Source organism: Lissotriton vulgaris, chromosome 3_1 (assembly GCF_964263255.1).
Source record: "Lissotriton vulgaris chromosome 3_1, aLisVul1.2, whole genome shotgun sequence".
In the NCBI taxonomy this organism is placed as follows: Eukaryota; Metazoa; Chordata; class Amphibia; order Caudata; family Salamandridae; genus Lissotriton; species Lissotriton vulgaris.
In genome coordinates, this window is record NC_141689.1 from 203,071,937 (window position 1) to 203,088,028 (window position 16,092).

Sequence of the window (16,092 nt, forward strand, 5' to 3'; positions counted from 1 at the left end):
GATTTATCATGATGAGGGCCGTCAATTCTGAATCTGGGAAGTGATAGCTCCATGGCCATCATTATCAGCTATGAAGAGGCAATGGGTCAAAATCACCCAACACAGTGAGTTAAAGACCGAATAACTGAGGGACAATATTTCACCCAATGGCCTCATCGTGAAGAACTCTCCCAGAATGTTTGGGGAAGACGGCCTATTCAAGACAGAATGGTCCCAGATATCGTGGAAGTGCACGAAGGACCTCCTCATATTGATTATCAACACGGCCAAAAGACTAGCTGATGAGTTATTGGCTTGGATTCAAATATCAGAGAGCACCTTAAAGAGTGCGGTACCAGGCCCAAGTTTCAAATTCAAACATACAGAGTTGAACAATGAGATTGCGGAATATAAGGAGTACCTTTTAAAGTAAAAAGTTGTCAAACTCCAGAAAGACATTAAACGTTTTGACAAAGAGAAGGTGTAACCAGATCTGAAACAAGATTTTGTACCACCAGGAACAGGTAACCTCTCAGATACCAGCTCCAACTCCACCAGAAGGGGGTCCTCCATCAATAGTGACTCCAGTGTGGAAAATTTGAGCACCAACCAGCCTAGGAGGGGCGGTAGGCAAGGATATAATACTTATCCACCACCACATTGCCAGGGACCAGCATTCTGGCAATGAATGAAATACTATTTGTAAAGCGCAATGGCTACCCTGAGGCCTCCCAGCGCTATGGACAGCGTCAACCAGTAGTGAAGATGAAATCAGATGCATTTCTTAAAGAGCAATATTTTTAAAAGTATACGAAAAGACAACAGATTGAACTCCTGACGAAGAGAGATAGGGAGAAGGTTCCAGAGGGTAGCCGAATTATGCGCAAATGATCGTCCACCACATCTTGGTCTTGGTATGGGGTAACCAGGGATTGGATGATAGCAGGGTAGTGCTTCCAAAAAGCTTTGTGGGCTAAGCACATGCCTTAAACTGGATCCTTTATCTGATCGGAATCCAGTGCAGGGTCACCAAAGCTGATCTTACAGACTGCTGGCGGGGAAACTGCAAGAGCAGATGAGCAGCACACTTTTGAATAGTTTGGAGTTTCCTGGTGGTGTATAAAGGAGCACCCAAATAAAGAGCATTCCCATAGTCCAGGCGAGAGAGAATAAGAGCCTGGACCATGATTCTTCTGACTTGAAAAGGGAGAAGGGGAGTATTTTTCGCAGCATTCTAAGCAGGCCAAAGCATTTGGCTGAGAGTTTCACTACCTGGTTATTGAATGTGAGAGAACTGTCATGCCCAGACTCTTAATCCGCTCTTTTGGGGCTGGCGTGGGTCCCAGGCATTTAGGCCAGAGAAGGACAGGGTCAAATGTGGGGGAGTTGCCCAGGAGCATAAGCTCTGACTTGTCCCCATTAAGTTTGAGGCAGGAGAGCTCCATCCATTTGGCAACCTCCTCTAGGCAGCAGCCTAGGGCGATAGATGACTGCTCGTGGTGGTTAAACGCCACCACAAGTTGAGTGTCATCTGAGTCTGTGATGATTTTTATACCAAATGGATGGACAATCGCTGCCAGGGGCTTCATGTACACATTAAACAGTGTAGGGCTCAGGGAAGGCACCACACATTTAGGAGGTCATTGATTGGACACCACATCGCCTTCAAAGATCTTAAATGACTGCTCATTTAAAAAAGATTGCATCCATGTTAGAGCAGTAACGGATACTCCCAGGTTTTTAAGTCGGAGGATAAGGGTGTTATGATTTGCAGTGTCAAAAGCGGTACTGAGGTCAAGGAGAATAATCGCGACCTTACCTCCTCCATCCAAAATCCTCCTTGCCTTCTCAGTAGCCATAAGCAAGGCAGTTTCAGTCCCAAAATGGGGGCGAAAACCGGGATGGGAGGGATGTAGTAAATTCTTTGACTTGAGATAATCGACCGTAGTAGTATTGATGTGTTTCTCGAGGATCTTGCTCAACCAGGGAAGGAGGGAAATGGGCCGATAGTTAGGGAGGTCATCCTGATTTAAGTTGGGTTTCTTAGGGATGGCTTTAACCATGGCACACTTCCAAGCAGGGGGGACGATGCCCAATGAAATGGAGAGGTTTACAAGGTTCGGGTTGTCCAGGCAAATGAGATGGCTAACCTAAGGACCTGTGGAGAAGCAGGGTCTGTTGGAGAGCCAGATTTAAGTTTTGTGATAATAGACCCCAATAACACAAGGTCCAGAGGGGGAAACTGTTCAAGGGAAATTTAGATTCCAGGTTGGCAATCACCCATGTTTCTCAAAAGGCCCACCTCAATTTTGACCCCTCGGCATGAGCAAGCCTTTTTTAGGCAGAGGTTGGGGCAGAGGGCATGGTCGAAGAAGAGGAAATCAACAGGAAAAGAGCGTACAATGGGAGGAGCCACAAAAACGGATGGGGAAACCATGACTCTAACCAAAAAGAGAACTTAGCAGTCAACCTTTCACCCGGACAACTGACTAAACTGGAAGAAGGGGTCCTACAGAAGGGGCTGGGATTTGTACCCACACCCAAGGTTGACCGCTGCAAACAATTATGTGAATTACACCAGTTCTTCTGCAAAGTACGCCTGAAAGCATTCTTTGACGGCAAACCCACTCAACCAGAAGATGACTCAGGCTCCACCTTCACCCCAACAACGGGATGATACCAAACGAAGTGATAATCTATGAACAAGCTGTCTTAATAGAGGTAAAAACAGCCTCTGACCCCAGGCACTTCTACAAAATTTGCAAAAGAGAGATGTTGGCCATAGAAGCTCTAGCCAATGACCCATCAATCACGGTAAAACAAGCCGATGAATTCTGGTCCCATACTCCCCCTTCACCATATGGCGATTGGAAAAAGATCTCTGCTAAAGTGCCTCTACTACAGGGAAACCAATTTCTGGGAAACCGTGTCCGCGGGCCAAATCGGCCCAGAAAAAACGCTGATCTCCTCCTCGGAATAAGTCACGCCCATGTTTTTTTTTTCTTTTTTCAAAACATGGGCGCTACTTGGTCCGAGGAGGAGATTGGCATTTTTGCTGGGTGGATATGGCCCGCGGACACGGTTTCCGAGAAATTGATCTGGCATATTGGAATGATAGGATACTATGATAATTGGAACAAACAGATTGTTTTTTATGAAGAAGTTACTCATATTTAAAGTTCTAATATCATTCATTACTTGTTTGGAAGAAATACTTCACAACACAGATTCCCTTTGAGAGATCGATTAATGCCCTAAAGAAGTTCTGATTTACAGAACGAAACACGTGGGCTGTGGCTCAAAACATTCAAAGAAAAATAAAAGCATCTGAGAAAAGAACTACAATCATCTACTCGATGTGGACTCAATATGAAATGATCTGATTATATATGTTTGCAAAGTGGTGTAGCACCAATTAAAAAAATATTTACGTTTGACTCTGTTGTTAGGAGTGGTGTTGTTGGACAGCGGGCATTTTTGGAGCTGGCACACGGAATTATTTTTGGCATATACTGGTTTACTATCTGGGGTTGGTGCTACGTCATGTAAATTGGTCCACTGTCCAGTGCAGGTGTATGGAAGTGCAGGACTGATGGTTCCCATTTCTAGCCGAATAACAGGCATTCGAATATAGGGCCTTGTTAGTCCTTGATAAATGGTTATGTAATAATAATAATATTGGGTTACTTTCGTAATATAAGCTACTATTCTCCTAATATTTACCATAACTGCCTTGCAACTATTATTGTCTAGGTTAGCAATTAATGACAACTTGTCAAATACATTTTTTTTAAATCATCTGTCGTCTGCTGCGCCTATTTCACCATTCACTAGTATAAGAAGGAAAATTTGGTAGCAAGGTTCAATGTGTAATCTGGTTGCTGCTATCTTTAACCCTGCAGACAGACCTGTCAAAATTAACCATTTCAACAGAAGGGAAACCCTAGCTTAAAAATGAAGTCACCCCTAAGTAGGCATTGCCCATAAGGTAGGGTGGCCGGTTTTTCAAAGTAAAATATGCAAGAATGTTTGATTTCCCTGCTGTGACTAGCACCCAAAAGCTATAGTCACTGTTAAGACTGCAGCTGGTACTATAAAGAAAAAACTAAAGCACCATGTATGTGCTAATTCCATAGCTTTGATTTGTAAAAAGCTACAGAGTTGGTAGAGCCACTGTTTTTAATATTTATCAGAAATACAATTCAATGGTGAAATTGGATTTTAGAATAATGTATGGGAAAAGTAACTTTTGAAATGTAACACTCTCCCTGCCTGGAGCACCTGCAGGCTAATAATGTTGGTCTGTCTGCACCTGGCCTGCTACTACTGCTGCTAAGGTGTGAAATACTGCTTTCATGGCAGTGACAATGGCTTAAACCGAACAGAATGGTTTGGCGGGTGAATATGACTCAGCTAATCTCATGAAGAGCAGTTAAGGAGGGTCCAGAATGCTACTAACTTGACAGGGACCAGGATGGAGCTGTACTCTTATAGTTCAGTGATATAGGAATCCTGAAGAGGAAGAGTCTTTTGATTCTAAAATATACTTTAGCCTCCTGGGGTTAGTCTCAGTGGGGGAGGGAGCTAGCCTCTGAACTAGTTTGGAGAGGTTAAATAGGTGATGTTCCTCCACCTAATGAAAAATTCTGCATGTTTGATTTTACCAAGAATGTTGCACTGTGGGGTAGTTTACAGTGAGGCAAATAGGATGTGCTACAAAAGTGAGGTTTGCCCTTGGAAAAATGTTGCCCATTGTTAAGGGAGTGTCTATCAGGCTAACGGAAAGAACTCACCTGCATGCTTGATTCTGTGAAAACAAGCTGAAATCATTAGATCCAGACTACTATTTCAACCCTAAATCCCTTGCCACAACCCCTTTAATATTGATAGTGGTCAGAAGTTGCTACGTAGGGGAACGAAGAAGTGTGCGAGAGAGGGAAAGTTGAGTTATCATTTCCTGACCTGGAGACGTTTCTGTCAGCGATCCTTTCATCACTGGATTATCTACTAGAGATTCCATCAGTCTATCTGTTAACAGAAGGAATTGATGAACTTCATTCCATTTCTACAACCTTCTGTTCAAATTTTTAAATCACCATTCTCAATTGTGACAACCTTCTACCCCAGAATGCAACATTCTCTAAAAACTCAAATGGAGAAATTTTTTCCTTGGGTGTATGTCTGTGTAACCCAACTCAGAGGTGTGGCTAACAGCTGACTACGCTGCCCTACCAGCCACTTACCTAATCTAATTAGGGCTCCCTTTGGCTAGAGATCAAATGTTGAAAAGTGGATTATTAGTAATGGTAAGTATGCATCTCCCACTGGATATAATGCCACTAACACAATATAGGGCTCAGAATAGGTCTCGGGAAATTTTTACCATGCTCATCCCTTAGTAGGTTGGCTTCGAGCACGCAGGCTTAACTTCAAAGACAGGTATGCAAAGCATTTAAAAACACCAACTCGGTAAATAATTAGGACGCAACACAAAATAAAAATCCAACACCAATTTATAAAAATAGTTAATATTTCTATCTTTAAAATGACACCAAAACAAAAATAAATCCAATGTAAGGAACCAGAGATATGAATGTTTAAAGTTTTAGCACTATACAGCACATAAAAACCTATCACAGATATTGGGACATCTGGTCGCCCTAGACCAGGACACAGTCAAAGTTTCAGGCCTACTGAAATGGAGCCCTGCGTAGCTACCACTCGCAGTAGGTCTTGGTCAAAGGTATTACCTTTTGACATAAACTCTTCCGGAGCTTTTCTTCCAAGGGCCCCTTGAAGCTCTCAGCCAGTCCAGATTTGGTGAGGGTTCCCCGTAAAACTGATGAAAGTAAGACCTCTGGAGCTTTCCAGTGGGACAAACCAGAGATCCAGTCCGGCTTGTGCTTAAAAGTGGGCGGCTCGACTCTCGGGGTTGGTCTGGGTAACCTTTTCTACATTCAGACTTAAAAACTTATAGTTTTGAGCATTTCAGCTGGATGTACCTAGAGGGCAGGCCGGCTCGATGTTGAAGGTCACCGGCTTGGCGGGCCAGGTCGAGTCGGTCCACTTATAGATCTTTTTTACAAAGTTGCTCTGAACTTCTTCAAACTTCCGGAAATTCTTCCTGAAGTTCCTTTGAGGGTCCTAAACTTACTTTAATGGTCTGGAATCTCCAAGATGGTCCTTGGAAGTTTTGGACTACAATTCTTACAATCCACCTGGACAAAACCCTTACAAATCCACTGGTAGTACTCAAGGCTGTGGATTCTTGGTGGTGATGGTACAGGTGAGCTCTGTTAACCCGATCTTTAGTCCTCTTTAAGCAGTGTTGATCCACAGGGCTCTAGTTCCAGATTGTGCAGCAGGCGCAGTCTGAAATGCGGTCGGCCTGAAACTTTGAATTTGACCCGGGATAGCTCGTCCAGATGTTTCAATAAGCGCTATGGGTTTCTACGTCCTACATAGAGCTAACTCTATAAAAATTCAAATCTCTGGGTTCCCTACATTGGATTCTTTTCGTTTTGCTGTCATTTTAAAGATATATCTATATCCTATTTTTATAAATTGGGGTTGGATTTTTATTTTTATGTTGTATCTTAATTATTTATTGAAATGGTTTTTTTTAAATGCATTATATACCTGTCTTGGAAGTTAAGCCCACTTGCACACAGCCAAGCTACCACGCTGCCAATGGGTTGAGCATGGGAATAATTTTCTAAGATCTTTACTGAGCCCTATTTTGTGTTAGTGACCTTATTGCCAGTGGGAGATATGATTTTACCACTACTAATAACCCACTTTCCAACATTCATCATTTATATTTTCCCTCTGGCAGTATTGCCTCTTGCTTCAATATGTGTAGGTTCTTCCAAAGACTATGCTCATTACACCAAACCCAGCCAGGTTTCTAGCATATTTCTATAAATTCAAACAGTGTCTCAATTTTGTATTTTCTGCAGGCATATGGTATGTTATTTACAGATTCTCCAGCAGTCATAGCAGATTGCTATGCCCCTATGAAAGACGTCCATTTCTAAGTTAGTAAAACTGTAGTCCTAATTATTCATATTGTTACGGAACTATTACATAATGTTTATATTAATAATCAGAATGAGCAAATAATAATTTGGACCTAGATGTTGCATATTTTTTATAATTCAGGAGCATAAGTTTGGAGACAATAGTTACACATATATCATCCAGGAAAAAGTCACTAGTGACGATAGAGGAAGACATTCCGAAAGTAGTATAAATCTTTATTCGGTAAAAATTATCACCATAAAAGAACATTTTATACAATTATACATTACTTTAAGTTAAAAGAAAGGGAAATAAAGAACATTAGATAAAACCTAACACAATAAAATTCCCTTGTTAAAAAGGATAAAACCTGCACCTTATACAGTAAGTTGGGTAGTTTTTATGAGCCCCAACCAAACATTCACATCAGTACACTGTTGCATAATGGTTGGGATGACTTAAAAAGCTGTGCTGATCTCACCATATCAACCAGCCAATAGGGGCCAGCTAGCAGTTTGGCGAGAGAGAGTGTTGCTTCATCCTCCTAATACGAGTCAACCATGCACTGCTCAGAAATGTGGCCACCCCGCATACCATAGCAGAGGAAGACGGGTCAGTGGTGATAACTCGTAGGGCCATTCTATGGCACCTCAAACCCAACCCGATGCATACTGGTTTCAGCCAAACCTTCCTAGCAACTTTATAAGCGGGGCAGGCAAAAAGTAAATGCGCCACAGACTCCTTTGGAGCCGCACACCCGGGGCAGGAGCGCGGACAGCCACCAGCGTTAGACCACCCCAAGGTGAACTCGTGCACCGGCAGGGTCCCATACCTGAGTTTTAAATAAAGGGCTCTGTCCAGGGGCTTAGTTATGAGATCGAGGAAGGGTTCCAACTTTCTAGACCATTTAAACTCTAAGAACCCCTCTGGAAGTACACCCCCAACCCCACTGCGTGTTGCCTCTGCCTGAACCCAGTCCCAGTATATCTTCTTAACCACTGGTTTAGGAGGTGGCATTTGGCTCGCCCACGCATCCCTTATGCCCAATTGCACCACCAGCTGCCTCACATTGCTCAACCACCTGATCTTATTATCGATGTCCAGCAAAATGAGTTTGTCCAGCACGGCAGCATAGTTGGTGAGTTCCCTGGTCCTTCGCAGCCGAACCCAAAACAGTAAGGGGCGCAGTCGCACTAGGTCTTTAAAGGATCGCTTGCCTAGATCTAGCCGCAAAGGTATTAGCGGGGTAGAGACAGGAAGAGCCACTAAGTCCCTCATAAACTTGTTTACCGCTGCAACTAGCTCTGCAACATTTTCGAGCCCCCACAGCTCTCAGCCGTTCCTGTTTGTGCTTTATGTATTAAAACTAAATGTTTTGTAGGTGAGTCCTAATCTGCTTCCACTGTAGCACACAAACCATGCGAGACTTCTAGTACTTCACTAGCACGTATACATGGTGATCGATATGCATTATGCTTAACTCTCAGTGTGATGTTTTGGATAAAATAAAATTAATTGTTTTAGCAGTTCATATGCCACATGGTTACAAACTCTGGGCTTGCATTATTCTCATTCAAACAACATTGATTGTTCTGCTTCCTAGCAGATACCCATGAACAATTTAAAAACGAATCAAGTTTATTTCACATGATTGTAAAGATAGACACATTAATATTCCTTTAAAAATATCTATATTCTTGTCCTTTATTTAAAAGTGGATACATTGAAATGACATGCAAGAATTCCACCTGTCGTCTCAGGAGACATGGGGCCTCATTTATGAAAGCCTTGCGCCACCCGTGCGTCACTTTTTCCCATGTTAAAAGGGACGCACCGGCGGCGCAAGGCCTTCATAAATAAGGCCCATGGACTTTACTCCCAGATGCATCCAGCATCCCTTTTGCGAATACTTCTTTGCGAAAAATAACGATTCTCTAATAAGGAATAGCAAAATGCTATACAAGAAGAACTCGCTTAAAAAATAGCAATTTCTTAAAATTCCTTAATTGCGACTCGCAAATTGCGACTCGCAATTAAGGAATACCTCCCCATTCATTCCTATGGGCCTAGAGGCCCATAGGAATGAATGGGAAGACAATCTCAATTTGCGATTCTCAATTAGAGAATCGCAAATTGAGATTGCAATTTCAAGGGTGCCAGGGTGTCAAAAGGACACCCTGTTGCACCCCTGAAATATGCATATGGGTACATCTTGCACACACATGCCCTAAGGGCACATTTGTGTGTAAAATGGAACTTTGAAAAATGCACTTTAGTGCATTTTTGAAAGTTTTTGCAAATTACCATGAAGTTCAACTTCATGGTAATTTGCTCCCCTATTAGCGAAATCGCAATTTTTTTACTTTAATGCATTGCATTTAGGAAATCTCAATTTGAGATTCCTTAAATGCAATAGCAATTTAAGTAATCACAATTTTGCGATTTCTTTAATTGCCATTTTTGCATTTGGGATGATGCATCCCAAATGCAAAAATTCCGGTCGCAAAGGGGCAGATTCTGAGAATCTGCCCTTTTGTGAGCGGTTTTTAGCTTGATGCATCTATGCCTATCAGCCTGATTCATCAAGCCGAAATCAGCTCGCAAAGGGCCAGATTCAATTTTTGCATTTGGGATTCATCATCCCAAATGCAAAAATCGGTAATAGCGATTTCGCAATTTTGCGAGTAATTACATTTAAGGAATCTCTATTTGAGATTCCTTAAATGCAATTCATCATCCATTTTAAAATTGTGAATTCGCAATTTCGGCCCGCTATTTACCGCGAGGTCAAACCTCGTGGTAAATAGCGAAAACTTAGAAAAATGCTTTTAAAAGCATTTTTTGAAGTTGCATGTTGCACACACACATGTCCTTTGGACATGTGTGTGCGCAACACCTGTTTCAATTAGCATTTAAGGGGTGCTACAGGGTGTCCTCTGGACACCCCTGGCACCCTTTAAATCGCTATCTTATTTGCGATTAGCTAATTGCTAATCGCAAATAAGGAATACTCCCCATTCATTCCTATGGGCCTTTTGGCCCATAGGAATGAATGGGGAGTTATTCCTTATTTGCGATTAGCAATTTGCTAATCGCAAATAAGGAATGTGTAGGAATCGCAATTTATTTTGCGATTCCTACATGAATCCCGTTTTGCGAGTCTGTAATAGCGATTCCTTATTATTCGCTATTACAGACTCGCAAAACATGCCGATGATGAATCTGGCAGTTAGTTCCAAAAAAATAACAAACACGCCTTTACCGTGCATGGTGGTAGGATTTAGTTCTAGGAGGAAAACATTTCGAGCACTGCTCAAAACTTAATGTACTTGGTTGTGTGAACATATGCTTGATTGTAAACAAGGCTGTCAAGCATGCCCTCCCTAAAAAGCAGGCGAGGGATATTCTGTGCATGTGTGATTCATAACCACTCTGCTTTGCACCTTTTTGCCTAATGTGAATGAGTTTTGCATCTCATTCACATTAGCCAAATTTTTAAATGTGATTAATATTAGCTTTTATATGTATGTGTCTCAGACTCATCATTCATGAAACACGTCTTAGTAACATTATTTAATGTAATAGGTATTTAGGGCCATATGTGCAAAAAGTGGAATTGTGATTTCTTAATTGCGATTCTCACTGAATTGCAATTAGGGAATCGCAATTTGTAATGTAAGAAAACTATAAAATATTAAATAGTGATTCCTAGTGAGTCACAAATCAACATGCTTCATAAATATTAATGACGTAGGTCACAGTTTTCGACCAATTTAGAATAATAGCCATCACTGGCATGTTGGCTTGCTGGGCACAGCAAACGATTGTCTGTGATTGCTTTTCCAAAAAGATTGTTTTTTAAAGGCAGCATGCTTTCCTTAAAAAATAGAAAGTTAACATTTTTCGTTTCATTTTTTGAGATTAGGCAGTGGCTCATTTGCCCAATGACTGCTCTTAAAAATATTCTCAAAGGGGAAAGAGTCGCTTGGGGACTCCTACTCATTTGCGAATAGTTACCACTTCCTTCTTGCAGTCTGTAAAAAAAAATATGTTTGGCAACTATTTGGTTGCAAAACATTAATATATAACTATGCGAATCGGTAGTTGGAAGGGCCGCCTTTAACACACCCCTTTCAAATACAAATTTGGTATATATTAGTAGTTCTAAATAGGGATTCAGGGGCATATTACCAAGGGCATTATCGCCGCATTAGCGGGACTTTTTCCCGCTAATGCGGCGATAATTTTATTGCCCTATTACCAAGCTGTTGCTAACACCAGTTAGCGACAGCTTGTAGGCGATAGCGGGCATTTAGGGGCCCACTTTGCATGTCAGCGATAATTATCGCTAATGACATGCAAAGTGGGCGTGCCAAGATGTTAGCGACTGAAAACAGTCGCTAACATCTCTAACTCCTATTAGCAACTTTTGGAAATATTCACGCTAAGCGCGAATATCTCCAAAAGCTAACGCCTGCTAAAAGCAGTTCTTAGCCATGTTATCCAATGGAAGATGGATAACATGGCTAAGAGCATTGTCACGATAATGCATGAATATCGCTGACTTTTCAGCGATATTCATGCATTTGACAGGATTTTTACCGCTTTTGAGATAAACCTTGATAATATCAAGGTATCTTAGCGGTAAAAATCCTCGGTGTGCGGCGATATTTTTTTCCCGCTAACCAAGCTTGGTAATATCTATGCCCCTCAGTATTGTGTACCAAATTGCAATTTGGGATTCATACATTCCATAATTCATTTTTACGTTTGCCAACTCGGCCAATTCTATGAATCGGCCCATTTGAGACCTCATAAAAGTTTTGAACATATGGCCTATCATTCAGTATAGCCAGTGTGGCAATAATGAGTTCAAAACACAGCTGGTAGTTGAGGTCTGGTTATCAAAGTATATGCATATATTTTGGAGGAAATCAACAAACAAGCGTTTACATAAGCAATTGGTCCAATTTCATTTTAGTACATGAACAAAATGCAGCACAACCTGTAAACACGGAGAAGTATACATAGGCACACGAGACAACAATGCAGGCACCCATATGTAAACAAGAAATATGAGGATAAACAGTCTGCTCATAAACACAACACCAAGTTAGTGTATGCAAATGATAATTTAGAGAACGGTCTGTACTTTGCAAATGAATTAAGGGAACTAGCAGAAACGTGATTGTACACTATATCTCAGCCCTCACATACTCTGTAAAGCAAGGACCGTTAGCTGGGATAAAAGGGAGAAATGAGTGCAAACAAGGCGTACCCCTTTGTCTGCTCTCTCTGAAAAGTATAAAAAAATGAAATTGTGAGACACAAGTGAAAAACACACATATTAATTTAGAGACATTCTGTTTCAGACCTAACTTGTTGTTCAATTTAAAACGATTTTGCTATCGATTTGTTTTGACCTATATCTCAACAACCTGTTTATTAATTTGTATGAATACTCTTTTATGAATACCCACCATATCTCACTAGAACCTTCCATATATCTTCCAAACTCATTAAACTGCAAAAACAGAATACAGAGAGGGACAGGACAGGAGCCAAGCGGAGTCTGGACACTCCGCGCCCCTAACCCTAACGGGGACTGAGCCCAGAGAAATAGACGTCCTTTGTTCTTTAAGTTCTTTGGTACAACCTAAGCAATTCCTTTTCTGTTAACTAGATGTGGAGATAGATGAAAGAAGCAAGACCTCCAACGGAGTAGGACCTCCGACCCTCAGTCTAGGTCCAATCTCTCCCGCAGCTCTGCTGTGCCGTCTCTTGCGGTCGCCCAGTGGATGCACACAGTGGGTGTATCGAAGGCTCACCAAAGTCAAGCCCATCTGCGCCCGTCTGTGACCTGACTGCGGCCAGTGCCAGGAACCCTGGTCCTCCTACTACCCATCGCTACAACACCACCACAATCCTCGCACTCAACCTTGGAAGACTTAGAGAATGCCAACAGGCCTCGTCGAACACGACCCATGGCCAGTTCTCCTTCCTTCACTGCCACCGGACACTCACCACCACCCCAGCCTCCAAGACTGCCGACACCAGCATCGGCGACACCCTAAAATGTATCCTCCTCAATGTACACTCCGTACACAAACACGCCGTGGAAATCTGGAACCTACTCTACTCTCTCACCCGACATCGCCTTCATCATAGAGACCTGGACGAACGCATCCTCCTCACCCGACATTTGCACTGCCATCCCAGACAGATAGAAGATCCAGAGGGAAGACCGTCTCAACCACCCAAGAGGGGGCCTGGTCATAGCCCACAAGACCACCCTTCGCCTCACCACCACCAGCGAAAACTTCTGCTCCGTTGAAGACCTGAACTTTCAGATACAGACCACCCCCAAAGCCACACTCTGAGGAACCCTCATCTACAGACCCCCTGGCCTCCAAACACCCTTCACCACCACCATCACCAACTTCATCTCACCCACGCCATTGCCTCAACAAACTACATACTCATTGGAGACCTGAACTTCCACCTCGAGAACCCCAGTGACCCCAACTCCACTATCCTTTGTTACAACCTCACCAGCATCAGACTTAAATAACTCGTCAACACACAACTCACTGAGCAGGACACACCCTCGACCCCATCTTCTCGGCAAGAAACAGTGTCAGATTCCGCCACACAACACAGCCGCCATGGACTGACCACCACTGCGTACACTTCACCATTATCAAACCCAAGGCACCCAGACCAGCCCCACGCCACCCACGAAGGAACTGGAGCTAGGTTACCTACGAACAACTTAACTCCATCCTCACCTGAGACAACCACACCTGGTCACCCAATGCAAACGACACAGCCAGAGAACTCCACACCTGGATCTCTGACTGCACAGATGAACCCACCCGCTGCACAACCCTGACAGACAATGCCCCAGGAAAGCCGCCTGGTTCACCACTACTCTCCAAGAAGTCAGATGCACCTGCAGACTGGAGAGGAACTGGAGAAACACCAAGACAACCGAAAACCACACCACCTAAAAAGGACACCATGACAGACTACCACAACCAGATCAGAGCCACCAAGAGGAACTTCATCCACAACAAAGTCCTGGCCAAATCCACCAACTCCAAAGAACTTTTCAGTGCCATTTAAGAATTCACCAACCCAGGAAGCGAAGCCACAGACATCACCCCATCTCAAAACCTCTGCGACAAGCTTGGAACCTATTTCCACCTCAAGATCAAAAACCTCTAAGACAACTTTATCGATCATCCACCAGGCACCACAGACGGCCCCCCAGAAACAACCAGCCAGCCCACCATCTCCAACTGGACACCAATCATGGCTGAAGACACTGCCTCGACTATGAAAAGTATCCACTCGGGTGCCCCACCAACCCCTGACCCCCTCACATCTACCACAGAGCCGTGGCCGCCATTGCACCCAAACTACAACGCACCATTAACACCACCTTCAAAACAGGCAGTTTCCCAGACGAATGGAAGCGCACAGAAGTCAGACCTCTGCTCAAGAAGCCCACAGCTGAACCCACCGACCTCAAGAACTTTCGGCCCATATCGCTCCTCCCCTTCACAGCCAAAGTTGCAGAGAAAACAGTCAACAGGAAACTGATACAATTCATTGAAGAGAACGCCGTCCTCGACTTGTTCCAATCCGGATTTCGAAGCAACCACAGCACAGAGACCACCCTACTCGCCGTCACAAAAGAGATCCACACACTCCTGGACAAAGGCCACTACGCAGCCCTCATCCTACTCAGCCTGTCAGCGGCCTTCGACACCATCTCTCACCGCACACTGGTGGCCACACTACACGATGCAGGCATACAAGGAACAGCCCTGGACTGGATCTGATCATTCCTCACCGCAAGAAGCCAAAGGATCAGACTCCCATCCTTCCTCTCCAACCCCACAAAAATCACCTGCGGAGTCCCATAGGGTTCATCCCTGAGCCCCACCCTCTTCAACATATACTTGGCACCCCCTCGCAGCCAATGTCCGGCAACACAGCCTCAACATCATTTTCTACAGCGACGACACACAGCTCATCCTCTCCCTCACCAAAGACCCCACCGCTGCCAAACCCAGCTTCCAGAAAGGAATGCACCACATGGCAGTCTGGATGACCAACAGCTGCCTGAAGCTCAATGCAGAGAATACAGAAGTCCTTGTCCTTGGTACCAACCCTTCTGCTTGGGATAGCACCTGGTGGCCGACCGATCTCGGAAGCCTACCTACCCCCTCAGACCTTGCCAAGAACCTCAGCATCGCATTCGACTCATCCCTCACCATGAACTGACAGGTCAACGCTGTCACCCCCAGCTGCTTCAACACCCTCCGCATCCTCTGCAAGACCCTCAAGTGGATCCCCCCTGAGTGAAGGAAGATACTCACCCACGCACTCATCACCAGCAGACTGGACTGTGAACTCTACGCCGGCATCAACAAGTCCCTACTTCGCAAACTACAGACAATACAGAACACCGCCGCCAAACTCATCCTTGGCATCCCCGACACTAACACATCAGTCAACACCTACAAAGTTTCCACTGGCTCCCTGTGGAGAAAAGAGTCACTTTCAAATTCCTCACTCACGCATACAAATGCCTACACAACAACAGAACCAAATACCTGCACGTCAGAATTAACATGCACGTACCCAAAAGAACCAATCTTCCAACCTTGCACTGGCCGAAACCCAGCTCATTCACAGAGCCAGAGCAGGCGGAACATCCTTCTCTCACATTGTAGCAAAGACCTGGAATGAGCTACCGGCAGACATCAGAAGCGTCCCCTCCCTGAACACCTTGAGGAAGACCCTCAAGACCTGGCTCTTTGGCTAAACAGATCTGCATAACCCCCACCGAGCGCCTTGAGACCCTTACGGGTGAGTAGGACGCTTTCAATGCCCTGATAGATTGATTGATACAGTGAGGTTTGTTCAATCTTAATGCGATCAGTCATGCTAGAGAAAGCAACTATGACCACAGTAGCAACCGAACAGGTGCAGAAGTCAAGAACAGTTGCCACATCAGCAGGAACCATAGCAGCTGTTAGAAATTAGGGTCTCTTGTTGCCAGTGTTATGCACCCTGTCCAAG